Below are 14,632 nucleotides of genomic sequence, written 5' to 3' on the forward strand. Positions count from 1 at the left end.
GAGCCCAACGCAAGCCAGCTTCATAAAGTTTAGAAAGATACTCCCCTCCTCTGCTGCCTCTGTTTGGGGGGAAGGGAAGAAGGAAGAAACCATCATTTATCTTGGGTCTCATTGGGACCAGATGGAGCTGGAGCTGGGTGAAAGCTTCTCTTCACCCAGGAGAAGCTTCTTTTGAGCCCAGTGCTGCTGTCTTGTTCCCAAGAGTGCCTCCTGGCTGGTGAAGCCAAAACAGCCCTGTGTTCCCCATTTGAACTTAGACAGGTTGTGTTGTGACACCCAGACAGTGCTAAGAAGCTAAAGGGAGGGATATAAGAAATAAATTCCTCCAGAAAGCTTCAAGTGCTGTGGGAATCAACTCCTCCAGTAAAGACTCGTTCTACCACCTCAGTTCCAGGACTCTTGCTTTCTGATATCCCTGGTTTCCAACAATAAAAGCAAAGGGATTCCTACAGGTGGGATGGGCCCGACTCTGAGACTAAAATGAGAGTTGCAGGTCCTGCCCTGAATCTTAGAGAGCTGCTGGGGCTGGAGCAGCAACTAACTTCCTCTGTCCCCCATCTCAAGTGGCTGTGTCCTAGGCCTCGAGTTTTTCTGTCCATTACTTACTGCTCCACAATTTTACCCACTTTTGCCTAACGCTGCAGTAGAGTGTTTCCAGGTGTCACTGCGCTGGGATGCACAGGCTCTTCCAGGTTTTGTTGTCCCTGCGTCTGGAGTAGTGTGTACAGTGGTGGGGAAAGTTGTTCCCCAGTGTGCAGTCCTCCAGCAGGAAGCAGTCACAGATCTTGATCCCATCTCCTGGTGGTAGATGAAATTGCTTTTCTTCCTCACTGTCCGTATGCTCTGGGGGATCCTGACAGCTCTGGGAACTCTCACCCTGTGCAATATGCCTGTGTTTGTGGGTGGGCTGTCAGGAGCTGCTCCCTCATTGGCAAAGGAAGCTGACCCGTGAGGGGAGTTGGCAAGCTCCTTCTGGGAAAGTGAGTGAGTGAGGTAGAGAACTGTTCAATGCAGGGCCTCCAGTCCCAGCCTTCCCCATTCAGTAAGGCTTACTTCTTGGATTCATCCCAATCTCTCACTTTCCAACATGGGCGTATGCGCACATACTCTTTTCTGGTGGGGCTCTTCTTGTGCTGCACAGTCACCCATTCCTGGTGAGATTTGCTTTGCTAGTCACTGCTCCTATGGGTATTCCCAGTGCCAAACCCTTACCTGATGGGGCGGGCTAGGGCAGGTGCTAGTCCGGCTGAGCAAGCTAAGCTGTCCAGATGAGTCGTTCTGCCCCATCTCTCCTGCTCTGAGGCTAAGGCTGGTGCAGTCCCTGTACAGAGCTGAGCCTGTTTTGCTTGGAAAGTGAAGATCCCACAGCCTCAGACAAAGCAGCTGTTTTGAACACGAGTTTCTAACCTTTGTTGTGACAGCGGGGCCCTCGCTGCTGGGATTGGTGGGGATCTGTTGGGGTGGTCTGTGCCCCTTGCTTGGTGGGACTGCAGTAGGATGGAGAATAGGTAGGACTGAGAAATCTGGAAAGGGGTATTGAGAAATCTAGCTGCTGGAGACAGCAGTCGGTTTCATATCCATGCATTCTTACACTATAGTAGGTTGGTCTCTGCAGCGCTGCTATTATGAAAAGAGCTGTGTGGCACATAGAGAAACATTGCACGTCATTCTGAGCTGAGTATGATTTTGTTCTCTGGTTCTTTGCTGAGCATCAAGTTATGGGGGAGCGTGGTCATGCCAGAAGATAGGTTGCAGATACAGCTGCTGCAAGTTTTACCAAACTTCATTGCTACAGCACTGCCTTCACAAACCCTGTCCCCTGCTTTACCTTTTTAAGCCAAGGGTGGTTTCCCACCAGGGAGAGACACGGTGGATAGCCCCATCAAAGGAGTTTTGGCTAGAGGGAGAGAGACTCCTCTAAAGGAGGGTGGGTATTTGGGATTACCACGCTCTACATTTTGGCGTGTTTATTGATTGCTTGCTGCACCTGATATTTTGGAGTGTTTATGGATTGCGTGTTGTGTGTTATATTCTGGAGTGTTTATTAGCTGTTTATTGTGCTTTACATTTTGGGGGTGCTTACCCATCAATTGCTGGGATATACTTACCTCTGAGGATCAATGAGTGAGGTTTCTCTCGTGGGTCTTTGGGACTGCTATACTTACCTGTTCCGTTATTTGCTGACTTGAATATATTACATGTAAATATTTATCTTTATCACCCATCCAGTTTATTCTATCCCCTCCCCTTTTATTCTGCATCTGAATAAACCATGTATATAGTTAAGATATTGTGTCCTGGTCTACCTCTATAGAGACACCAGAGAAGTGGAAGCTGCAAGCAAGCTGCAGTTTCCATCTTCAGCATGTATGCCCTGCTGACCATCCCCTTCTTTTGGAGAGGGGGACACCCACTCCGGTACACCCGGGTTATACTTGTGACAATGAGATGTATTGCATGTTAAGACTCTTCTGCTGTGTAGAAAGAACAACAGCGCTGATAGAAGAAACATTCTTATAGGAGCATGTCGAGAGAGACCCCATATTTCATTATCTCTGCTCTCCAAGGAGACTCTATTGAGACCTTCATCTCAAATTTAAACACTGCTGAATTTTTCTATCTCTTCAAGTGTAAAAATCAATTGTTTGAATTGTACAAAAGATTTCCTCACGTTTAGGGAAAACCTTTATTCAAGAATGTTTAAACAGAGCTTGATATCATCCATATTTTCTCATTGCTGCTAGTTTTAGACCCTGGAAGAAACTGCTTTTGGAGTTGCTCTTCAGTTGATATGAATCAGCACAGTTTCTTGAAGTACTCTGAATGGTCTGTTCAAAACTTCTTGTGGGAATGGTTTACCATGAAGAAGAAAAAACATTTTGTATGGTTAGAAGAGGTAGTTCTGGAGTTAATTTTGGTAGCGTAATGTTGGCAGAGCAAACAAGATCTTCAGTGGCAGGACATCAAACTGCATTAAGTGACAATCTGGGCTATCTAAATAGCAACCCTTATGTCAAAATGTACTTCCTTACATATTCCTGACAGATTGAGTCAATGAACCAATACAGTTGTTCTCAACCTTTTTAGGCTCAGGGAACCTCTCATTTGACTGGAGGCACCCTTCAGAAAATGCCAGCTTTTAGTTTTCACTCATTTTTTTGACAATGGAACGATACTAGGGCAATTGTTCTGTTGCAAAAATTTTAGGAAGACCACAACAGGTCAAAATGTTTTGAACATTATTTGAAAACTCTGGGTTTATCTTGTGAATCATGTTTGCATGCCTAATCATGCTAACATTGTGTTGCATGATCTCAAGGTACCCCAGAGTCCAATTTGAGAAACACTGAACTAGTAGAACAAACATTTCATAAATGACCATTTGACACTGTAGAGCTATTCTGACAGAAAGTCGTGTCTTTCATGGTAGATGATATCTTGCTGTATGAGAGAGTAGAAAATTACAAAATGTTATAATAAAAAATATTCCACACTTTCAACTGATATATAGTAAAATGTAAGAACCCACCATAACAATGATCATAATTTAATATAGTGCTCAGAATATGGTATAAAAATAATTTCTACAGCAAGTTTCTACAATTAGTATTGCCTCAAATTAGGATGTTGCCAAAATCTTTCTCTATTTCTTGCCCTCTCTGTTCCTTTTCTATCCATCTATTATAATATGCCTGTCATGTTTAGTGGAACTGAAACATTATGTCACTTTTATTTTCATATTTTGTCAGCCAAATTAAAACATCAGAAAAAGAGCTTATCATGCCTATAGCAGCCGTAGAGCTAAACCCCTTAAGAGACCATGGTGAACACATGACTGCAGCAAAACAACCAAACAACACCAAAAACCCCACTTGCTCCTCACTATGAGCCAATACATAGATTCATAGATTCATAGATGTTAGGGTCGGAAGGGACCTCAATAGATCATTGAGTCCGACCCCCTGCATAAGCAGGAAAGAGTGCTGGGTCTAGATGACCCCAGCTAGATACTCATCTAACCTCCTCTTGAAGACCCCCAGGGTAGGGGAGAGCACCACCTCCCTTGGGAGCCCGTTCCAGACCTTGGCCACTCGAACTGTGAAGAAGTTCCTCCTAATGTCCAATCTAAATCTGCTCTCCGCTAGCTTGTGGCCATTATTTTTTGTAACCCCCGGGGGCGCCTTGGTGAATAAATACTCACCAATTCCCTTCTGTGCCCCCATGATGAACTTATAGGCAGCCACAAGGTTGCCTCTCAACCTTCTCTTGCAGAGGCTGAAAAGATCCAGTTTCTCTAGTCTCTCCTCGTAGGGCTTGGTCTGCAGGCCCTTAACCATACGAGTGGCCCTTCTCTGGACCCTCTCCAGGTTATCCGCATCCCTCTTGAATTGCGGCGCCCAGAATTGCACGCAGTATTCCAACTGCGGTCTGACCAGCGCCTGATAGAGGGGAAGTATCACCTCCTTGGACCTATTCGTCATGCATCTGCTGATGCACGATAAAGTGCCATTGGCTTTTCTGATGGCTTCGTCACACTGCCGACTTATGTTCATCTTAGAGTCCACTAGGACTCCAAGATCCCTTTCCACTTCCGCGCCACCCAGCAGGTCATTCCCTAGGCCGTAGGTGTGCTGGACATTTTTCCTCCCTAGGTGCAGCACTTTGCATTTCTCCTTGTTGATACATATGCGTATCTTAGTGTTTCTTACACATATCTCTGAGCTGCCATATCTATATTAAGAGTAGGTCAGAAATTACCTTGATCATGGACAATTTCAACTTTTTAATGAAAAATCAAAGCCTGACATTTTAACTGAAAAAGCAAAATATTATATTAGGGAAATGTCACTGCAGGGCCTCATGGGAGTTGTAGGTCACATGCCTCCTGCCCACCATTCTTTTTTACAGACCAAGCTCCCTAGAAAGGCAACTTCTCCCATAATACACCAGTTTCCTGTCTTACAGAGACAGTGCCTCATGCAATGTAATTCATATTGAAAATTCAATTCCCACCCTGCCCAGCAAAAAATGTTTCAATAGCTATTTTTCAACCATCCTTAGTCTGTATGTTCCCTTTATTAGCTAATAAAAGTTATGGCGTATCAACTTCCAGTTCAAAGAAGTAGAAATTACTAACCATGAAATTTGAATCTAGATTTTAGTAATGCAACATTCAAATAAGGCTCTCTGAAATGGTAATTTTTCCTCAAAATATTTTATTAAGTCAACCATGCCTGGGCTTGAGAATTATGTATTTCTTCTCGCCATGCATATGTATATAGATATGTAAGCATCTTGCATGTAGTAAACACTAGGCTTTAACAGTTTTGGTATTTTTTTTCTCTTTTTGGAGGTCTCCCCTGACTCGATCCATTTTTCCTCTGTTAATCATTTGCTTTTGTAAAGCGAATTTTACAGTTCTCAGAATTCTGAATGATCTAACAAAGCTATACAATGGAATATGCATTGTCCCCAGCTGCATCCAGAATTTCATTTCAAAGGTGGCCTGCTTATGAAAGAAACCATTAAAAAATCCAATTTATGCTAATACTGAAAAATAAAGTTTTAAGCTTGGGCGATAAGGACAGATAAGCCTCTTAAGAGCTTAATTCTTTAATCCACTAAGGTCATTTTACTAGGGTAGTTACTAACTGAACACAACCACAATCCTTGTAATTTTTTTGAAGCACCAGCTCTTTATATTTTCAGGTGAAAATCAGAAAAATATACCCAGAGAGAGATTTAAAAGGCAACTAAATGTGTCATAATAGTACGATACAGATTCTGCCTCCTGTAGGGGACTGATACTAATATGTTTTGACTCAGAATTTGCTGAAAATTGTTACTGTGAGCAGAACAGTTTTTGACCTTTGTGAAACAAGTTGGCAGTTTCAATCTAGCTCCTTAGGGACAGAGTTGACTCAACTAAAATACATATCCTTATTGGTGGTCTTAGCAGGGAGATCAAGTATTTAATTGACAAGGAGAATGAGCTCTCTCCTCACTTATAGAAGTGGCCCCTTTAGGTCTGGGTTGATAAGTTTTCCAGGAGAGAATACCATATGGTCGCCAGTTTTGTAATTGTTGATGACAGATTTGTATCTCCTGCATTTGTAGACACCAAATTTACAACGTTCTGAAGTAAAATATTCCCTAATGACCAGAATATATGACCTGAGCTGGAGGAATGGAAGTATGACTCACCTACTGCACCTAGTGGCATCAGAAATACCTGAAGCTGTACTTGAAGCTCTCCCCTTCCTTGGAGGTCTTTAAGAGGAGACTAAACAAGCATCTAGCTGGGGTCATCTGACCCGAGCGCTCTTTCCTGCCCAGGGCAGGCGGTCGGACTCAATGACCTGCTTAGGTCCCTTCCAACCCTAAAAATCTATGAAATCTATAAAGAAAATGCTTTGGGCTTTGGACAAGAACTGACCCTTTCTCTCCATACAAGAGAAATGTCTTTGTCATGTTAAAGATACATAGCGTTGAGGCTAATGTTTTCTTGAATGAAGGCAAGAATTCTTGTGGGTGATATTTGAATGCTTGTGTGTGAAGCCTGAGGAAGGGTATCATGATACCCAAAAGCTTCTAACATCCATACCAACCCTACTGTTGGTCCAATAAAAGATATCACCCACAAGAAGAAGAATTCTTGCCTCTCTTATATACCTCCTGGATCATCATGGCAACTCCCAGTGAAATCATTTAGTAGTAGGAAAAATTATTTTTCCCATAACAATGCCACTCCCTTGATTTTCATCCAATCCTAACTATCTCACACTTCTTCTCCATCCTTTTCTCTCTCACATGGATTTTCCACTTTTGCAAAGAGCTCTCTGCAGGCTGGCAGAGTTCCAGGCAGCAAGGGGCTGGGGGAAGTGGGAGAAGATTGTGTTCAGGTGATACCTATATATATAGTGATGTTTCATTTGGGTTTTTTAATCAGAAAACTTGCATTTTTTTGTTTTTATCAGAGAATTTGTGATTTTTAAACAGAAGATCAGGATCCCTGCTCAACATGCACAGATCTGGAGGCAGGGGTCCCCCCCCACTGGCTCCCCAGGAGTGTATCCAGAAGTGGGTAGCCAGTCCCACCTCAAACCCCTCAGATAAGTGGCCCTGTCCTGCCCCCCACTGGGGCCCTGCGGCCGTGCATTCTGGCCCCGGGCCCCAAGCCCCATGCACCACCTGGCTGGGCAGCAGCCCCAGCCCTGCCCAACTCCTTCCCTCCCTTCCTCCCTATGGGGGCCTCAATTCCACCCTCCAACCTGTGGGAGCTGCTCTCCAGGCTGCACATGGCGCCCCCTGCCTGATCAACCTCCTCCCAGCCCATTGCAGGCTGGAATTCTGCCAGCCTGCAGAGAGCTCTTTGCAAAACTGCAAAGTCTGTGGGTTTCTCTGTTAAAACGAGAAATCCACCTTTTCCTTTGGTAAATGGGAAAATCCATGCTTTTCTCTGAGTTTCCATGGGAAACAGAGAACCCATATTCCTGGTTATCACAGCTTTGGTGGAAGAGTAGGTCAAGCCTTTGGCATAACCTTACCTACTCTTGATTCATTATCCAGCACACTGTAGTTATTAGGAACTAATAAACAATAGGAACAGATAACTTCAGAATACCAGCTTGAGCTCCTACTCAGAATATCAATTATTAGACTAAGTGTATTTTTGGTATAGACATAAGCAAACTTTTGGATATCACAGGCCTCATCCAGAAGACTTCTGATATCATCCAAAAGAATACTTCCCCGTACAGCTTCAAGTGTTTCTGAAGGCGCTAGGTGCTGCAGGTGGGTCATACTTCCATTCCTCCAGTTCAGAGAATATTTTGTTTCACAAAGCTGTGAAATTGGTGCCCACAAATCCAGGAGATAGAAAACTTTGATCAATAGCTACAGAACTATTTGGCAGAAAGTTTACATATTACAATGAAATATTATATACTGCATCATGATAGTATAATTTGAAAAAGGCCTGAAACATATGTGTAGTCAACAAGACCCATGAGCAATTTGGAATGAAGACCAATGCCTGAAAAACTAACTGATATAACATGTCAAATAAATGTTTGTAGCATATCAAGAGAGCAAGCTGAAGGCTTTAAATATTTAGGAATCACCAAAACAGTGGGTGGTTAATAACAATATTGAGATCAGTACCAAAGTTCAACAGGCAAAATGTGTGTCTGATAACCTTAGAAGAATGCTATGCTGCTATAAAATGAAGCTGAAGTTAATCTTAAATCTGTTAAAGTGATAGGTGTGGTTGACAAACCTTTATGGATGTGAGTATTGGGTTTTTGTAGCCATGCCAACTCCTGGGGCATGACTCTCTTGTTGGTTACCCTCACTGGAGAGCACTTTGGTTTCCCCAGGCACTCACCCACCATGACCTGATGAAAGATCTAGGTATAATTCTGCCTAGGGGAATATCTGTGCTTGGCCACAGCTGAAATCCATGTTTGAAGTCCATGCTTGGCCAATGGGGTAGCCCTTTGGTGAACTGAGCAAGACCATTATGGGGTCTGGATTGGGGGCTCCTCCTCCCCTACACCCCCCACCACAGGCCTCCATACAAAAATCTAGCTCCAGTTGTTAAATCTTCACAGCTGGAGGCTCTCAACAGTCTCTCTTGAGGTTACTACCGGGTATCTCCTGCAGTTCATCTTTTGCCAAAATAAAGAAATGTGAGCAACTTAACTGCTTCTTACCCTCTGTCACAGGGCACTCAGGTGCCTGCTCCTAGAAAAGCAGAAACTGCTTGGGGAGAGCACACAGAGACAGACAGAAGCCCAGGTGCAGGTTACCAGGGCAACAGGCTAGAGAGCAAATTAGCCTGAAGCTGCACTTGGTCAGCTGGCCAGAGGGGGCAGGGCCATGGGCTCATATAAACCCCAGGCTGGAACTAGGGGAGGCAGTTTGCTGCCAGTAGCCAAGTGGAAAGGAGTACTCCTAGAGGGAGCTATGGGAAGAGGCCTAAGGGCTAGTCTAGCCTCTGGTAATGCCAAGGCAAAGTTGATTCTTTTAAAGGGGCGGAGCACAATTGGGACTTGTGTGTTATGTTATAGCCCAGGGGCTTATGTTTTGTTTGCTGTTTCATAATAACTGGTGGTTTGGGTGAGGCTATTGGGGAAGGAGGAGGCCTCTTTGGGGGGCAGCCACTGTAGTGTGGGGGGCCCCAGCGCCAGAGAGGGTATGGTATTTGGGGTGCACAGACCCTGGAGCCAGAGAGGGCATGGCATTTCTGCAAGGCTTAGGGCATGGTAAAGGGATTGTTTGGAGCCATGCATATAGCCCATAAGGCTGGGGTGTCCTGTGACATCTATTTTGAAACGGGACCCACAAGGGGTCCAGGAACCCACGGGGTTCGGGGAAGTCCATCAGGACCATGTCCAACAAGATGTGAAGGCAGCCTCCCTATATTATAAATACATCAAGACATGGTGGGCAAGAATAGAAGGTGCCTATTGGGCCGAATTGGCATGGTCGAGGGGCCCTAGGGGCAACACGGCAATCCTTGAGGATCCCATCCTGTGACACCCTCCCTTGGCACACCTCTCTAGCATGCAACAGGGGTCCTTGCAACTTCTGGTATCCTTTTTTATTATCCCTAGGCTCATGTAGCCTATCAGTGCTGGTCCTTGCCCTCCAGCTGAGGCTCGTTCCTCCTATTTTAAGGTGAGTTGCCTGTGGTGAACTGGGGCCAAGTTTCCCCTCATTCAAGGGTCTAAGACCTGCAGAAGGTGGCATCCTGGCTGGGGCAGTCCCAGACAGGCCCTCTCTCACCCTCAGTCCCTGTTTCCAGGTGGGACACTTTGGGATCTGGCACCAGGGCCGTGCTGCTTGCTGCACTGCACCAGGCATTCCTGCAGCTCACCCTGGAGTTGCCAGGGCTTTTCACCCTCCAGCAGGACATATCAAGAAGGACATAACAAATCTTAGGACTTTTGAATTCCAATGCTACAGGAAAATACTCGGAATGAATGAGAATGCAAAACAGTGAAATGTTACAGCAGCTGGTACTGACCACAGAACAAATTGTCCATATGTTAGCTCAGAAGCCAATGTGGCTATGGGGAACTGCTATGTGACAGAGCTGTCTACTGAAATTGATACTACAGTGTAAGATAAAAGGAAAACCATCCAGAGATTGGAGTAGAACAGGGGTGCTCAACTTCAGTCTCCTGGGCCAAATCCAGCACACAGAGCCATGGCATCTGGTGCATTGGGCTCTCCATGGGTCAGAAAATTTGGTGGCAGGGGAGCAGTGGCAATTCATATTGCCATCCTCCCCACTGCCAAGTTCCCAATCCCCATGCAGCAGAGCATGCCCCCTACTCCCTGCATGGCCAGATTAGTCAGAACACAGATTGAAAACCATTGGTTTATTAGACTAACAAGAGGGTGGCCGCTTGGCCAAAGAGATGAGAAAGTTCTGCTGAAAGCTTCTTCTCTTTCATACCAATAAAGTTCCAGTGTTCTCTACTGAGACTGTATCTTACAAGAAGAGAAGCAGCTACTAGGACTTTGAGCCTTGGTCATGCGGAAGAGGCTTAGTACTACAATCTGCATGCACACCTATTAGTTCAGCTGCTATAATGATTCATAACTCTGATATTATGGTCTCACAAAAGGATTTTGTTCAGAAGGTTTTTTTTAGCTATTGAAATCTGATAATCTAATTTACCTAATGAGCCAGTTGGCAGCCTGGAGACTGAGATCTATTCTACTTCCTAAACATTTTAATTTTACACTGGTTATTCTTGTTAAAAATATTGATTGTTTGAAGGGCAATACTAATTAGAGCAGGAGGTGCATTGACCATGATAGATAAGGTTAAGCAACAATTCCCTGCTGTGTTTTCTAAACTTTCTCCTTTCTGGCTTTTCTATTATTTTTCCTTGCTTGATTTTCTCCTTAACTTTTTGTATTCTTGGTGTCTGGCAAAAATGAATATTTTTGGAGTGTTTCAGCCGCAATTGTTCTCACCTGTTTGGAGCATGAAGATTGTCTGAGTAGCAGTGGGACTACCAAGAACTGAATGCATCTTTCCAACAATAAAAAGATCTCATCACTTTTTTTAAGAGCTTTGAAACCATGGTTTCTATCTCAGCTTGGAACTACAATTCACTGAGGAGCAGCATATTTAGTTACCCCAGAGGAAATTGATTTTTGAATGTTAAGCCATGGAAAATCATATACTGAGCACTTAGAGTTGATACTTCTACAAAGCTAGCATACTGTGCACCCAGGAAGAATTTACTGCACTTGTAAGGGATTATATGTAAGCTCTAGCTGGGTAGCAAAGCCTATTGAAATATTTTACGATAGCAACTCTTAAATCGAGGAGAGAGCTTCCTTGTCTTGTTAACTCAGGGAGCGGTTCTGGCATTTCCTAAGGTACACAGGTAGCAAGGAAGGCCTTTTGCATGCTGCAAGACATGGCTTCAGTGATGGACTGGCTGTGGGTGGGTGAATTTCTTTTTCAGAACAAATGAAGTCAGGCTTAATTATTTATTAGAGTTTAGAGGCATTTCTGATTCCTAATGGCATAGCTAAAAGCAGGACTTGGAATACCAGATTCCAATTCAGTGATGCACATAAGCACCTGAGTTAGAGCCTTAATGAGGTATATGCTCAAAGAATCATGCATTTTACAAGCATGGTATAGCAGAGCATTGGGGTGTACCTGCTCTTTTAAGGTAAGTAGCAGCTTGCGAGGCTGCTTGCAGGTTGGGCAGGGAGCTAATGAGAGGCTCACATGACCGGAAAAGGGCTCAGGCTGGAGCTATATAAGCCCAGAGTCTAAGCAGGTCAGGGAGTCTAGGTTTGCCAGCTGCAGGGTTAGGAGCTCCTGCACAGGAGAGCTACCCAGGGATGCTGGACTGACTGCTTTGCTGTCTGCAGGAACAGTGAGGCTTGGGGAGCTCACAAGGAGCCAAGGCTGGGAAGTATGCCAGCACAAAGTGGTGAGGGAAGGTTTTCCCTCTTAAATGGGGCAGAGGGCATCTTCCCCTTTTGGTATTTGTTATAGCTCAGGGGCTTATGGTCTGAGTTACAGTTTTATAGTGGTGGTTTAGGTTGGGACTGTAGGGGTGGTATACAAAAGTCCCATTAGTGCCCAAGTGGCACACAATCTCCTTGAGTCCTGCCAGGAGCAGGTTCAAGGCATGAGCACCTGTAGAGCCCAGAGTGGGCAGAGTGTAAAGCCACAGAGCAAGGCAGGGACAGGAGCCTGGTGCCCATTGCCCCAAAAGGCTAATTATTACAGTAACACCCGTGAGGTTTGGGGCATGGTGTAGGGAAGGATTGGAGCTATGTATTTATCCCCTAAAGCTTTACATGCCCTTCAGCAGCACAGTTATAGAGAGGCCTGCCTGGGGCCTTGGCATAGTAGAGACTGGTACATTGCTGAGGAACTCCAGTGGGGGTTCAGTTGGACTGGGGACATGTGAAGGCCCATGGGCAGCCTCCTTATTATTATTATTATTATTATTATTATTATTATTATATTTCCATCAAGGCATGGCAGGTAAGAAGGGATGGTGCCCTGGGATGGAGCGGAGCACAGTCGCGGAGTCACCAGCGGGTGTCATGGCCACCCCTGGGGTCTCGATGTGCTCACATGGCATTTCATTTCAGTGTCTTCTTTTCCAATGTGCAGGCTGTAGAAATGGCTAAAATAGAAAGTACCAGTATATATGGGAAACAGGCGTTAGAAGCTCTTGAATATTTTAAACTAAAAAAGCATCTTAAGGGAGATGGACATATGAGGGAATTTAAAGTTCTTTATTAAATAAATTTCTACTGGGCTAGATTGTACCTGACAGTTGTGTGAGCCTCACAGAAAGGGAAGGATGCATGTCTTCACTTTCTGGTGGACATCCATTCTGATATGTGGCGGTATAGATGCATAGATTGTTAGGGCCTGGAAGGAACCTCACAAGATCATCAGGTCCAGCTCCCCTGGACTAGGCAGGAAAGACAACTCGGTGTCAGGTGACCCCAGCAAGGTGACTGTCCAGTCTTCTCTTGAAGATTTCTAGGGTAGGTGATTGCACCACCTCTGGAGGGAGTTTGTTCCATAATCTGGACACCCTGACTGTGAAGAAGTATTTCCTAGAACTGAGGCTGAAGCGGTCTTCCAGGAGTTTGTATCTGTTACTCCTGGTCTTCCCCATGGGTGCCCTGGTGAACAGTTGTTCACTGAGCTCTTGATGTACCCCCCTGATGTAGTGGTAAGCTGCTACCAAGTCTCCTCTCAGCCGTCTCTTCTTTAGGCTGAAGAGGCCCAAATCCCTCAGCCTCCTCTTGTATGCTCACAGATTTCATAGACTGTTAGGGTCGGAAGGGACCTCAATAGATCATAGAGTCCAACCTCCTGCCCTGGGCAAGAAAGAGCGCTGGGTGACTTGACCCCAGCTAGGCTTGTCTAGTCTCCTCTTAAAGACCTCCAAAGAAGGGGAGAGTACCACCTCCCTTGGAAGCCCGTTCCAGATTTTGGCAACCCTCACCACAAAGAAATTTTTCCTAATGTCTAATTTAAATCTTCTGTCAGTTTATGGCCATTGTTCCTAGTAGCCCCAAGGGGCTCCCTGGTATATGTAGTGATAGAGTAGCCACCCTCTTGCTAGTTTAATTTAACTAAGGAAACTGAGCTGGTAATTGAAAGATGGTGCCTCAGTTCAGTAGCTACCCAGTCAGTCAGAGACAAACATAGGATCTGGAGGGGTTGCTTATTGCTCCAGAATAAAACCTGTTATGTAGTTCTTCTCATTCACATATGCTTGTGTTTATTGAGCCCAATGATCACTAGAGTGTAAAGGGTTCACGGGCATGAGTATAGAATGGTCCTATTACAGATGAGTGCTAAAGTCACCAATGCATTGGCAGGTTACCTTAAATGTGTTGTGGAGGGTCCCTCACACATTTATGTCAAACTCCAATCTTGTAGCTCTCCTAACCACTCAACTCTGGCTCTGATTCTTGTGAACCTTCCTACCACATGCCCTAATATCTTGATTTTTCATCTCCCAACACTCTGGTCCTGGCTTCCCCTGGCACTGGATCTCTCATTCCACAAACTGTGGAAACCTCAGCAAATCCAGTAGCCTCAGGGACCAGTTATTGCCAACAATTCCTCCAAGGCTCCAGTTATCCTGACTCCCTGATTTTGCTATTATCCACCCCTCCACACAGTGCCGTAGCAAGTCATAAAGGGTTGCCAACAGGTGCTGCCCAGCCAGGGCGGGGTGTGGGATGGAGCTGCGACTGGCTTGTTTGGGGGGGGTGCCCCCCTGGATCTGTGTGTGGGATGAGGGTGGGCTGCTGCTGCAAGCTTTACCAAACTTCATTGCTACAGCACTGCCTTCACAAACCCTCTCCCCTGCTTTACCTTTTTAAGCCAAGGGTGGTGAGTTGGAACTGTCATTTGAACATTACTATGATTAAGAAGCTCAAATACTGCCATAAGCGGTGAAGCAAATGATGAACAGGTGAAAATGAAAGCAGAAGGGAGATAGTGGGAACTGCACCTCATAAAAAAAGCCAGGGGAACAGGTGCTAAGCTTTTGTATGCCCATTAACTGTGGGTACAGAGTTTCTATGTGCCCTGGAAACTAAATGACCC

The 14,632-nt window shown here is 45.0% G+C and overlaps 1 long non-coding RNA gene across 2 annotated transcripts in view; it reads right to left on the bottom strand.

Annotated features, from left to right (window-relative positions):
* Positions 1–14,632, bottom strand: part of LOC109282230 (uncharacterized) — a 43,866-nt gene that overhangs the window by 2,270 nt on the left and 26,964 nt on the right. The window lies entirely within an intron of this gene.

This window comes from Alligator mississippiensis, chromosome 5, assembly GCF_030867095.1.
Source record: "Alligator mississippiensis isolate rAllMis1 chromosome 5, rAllMis1, whole genome shotgun sequence".
NCBI lineage: Eukaryota > Metazoa > Chordata > Crocodylia > Alligatoridae > Alligator > Alligator mississippiensis.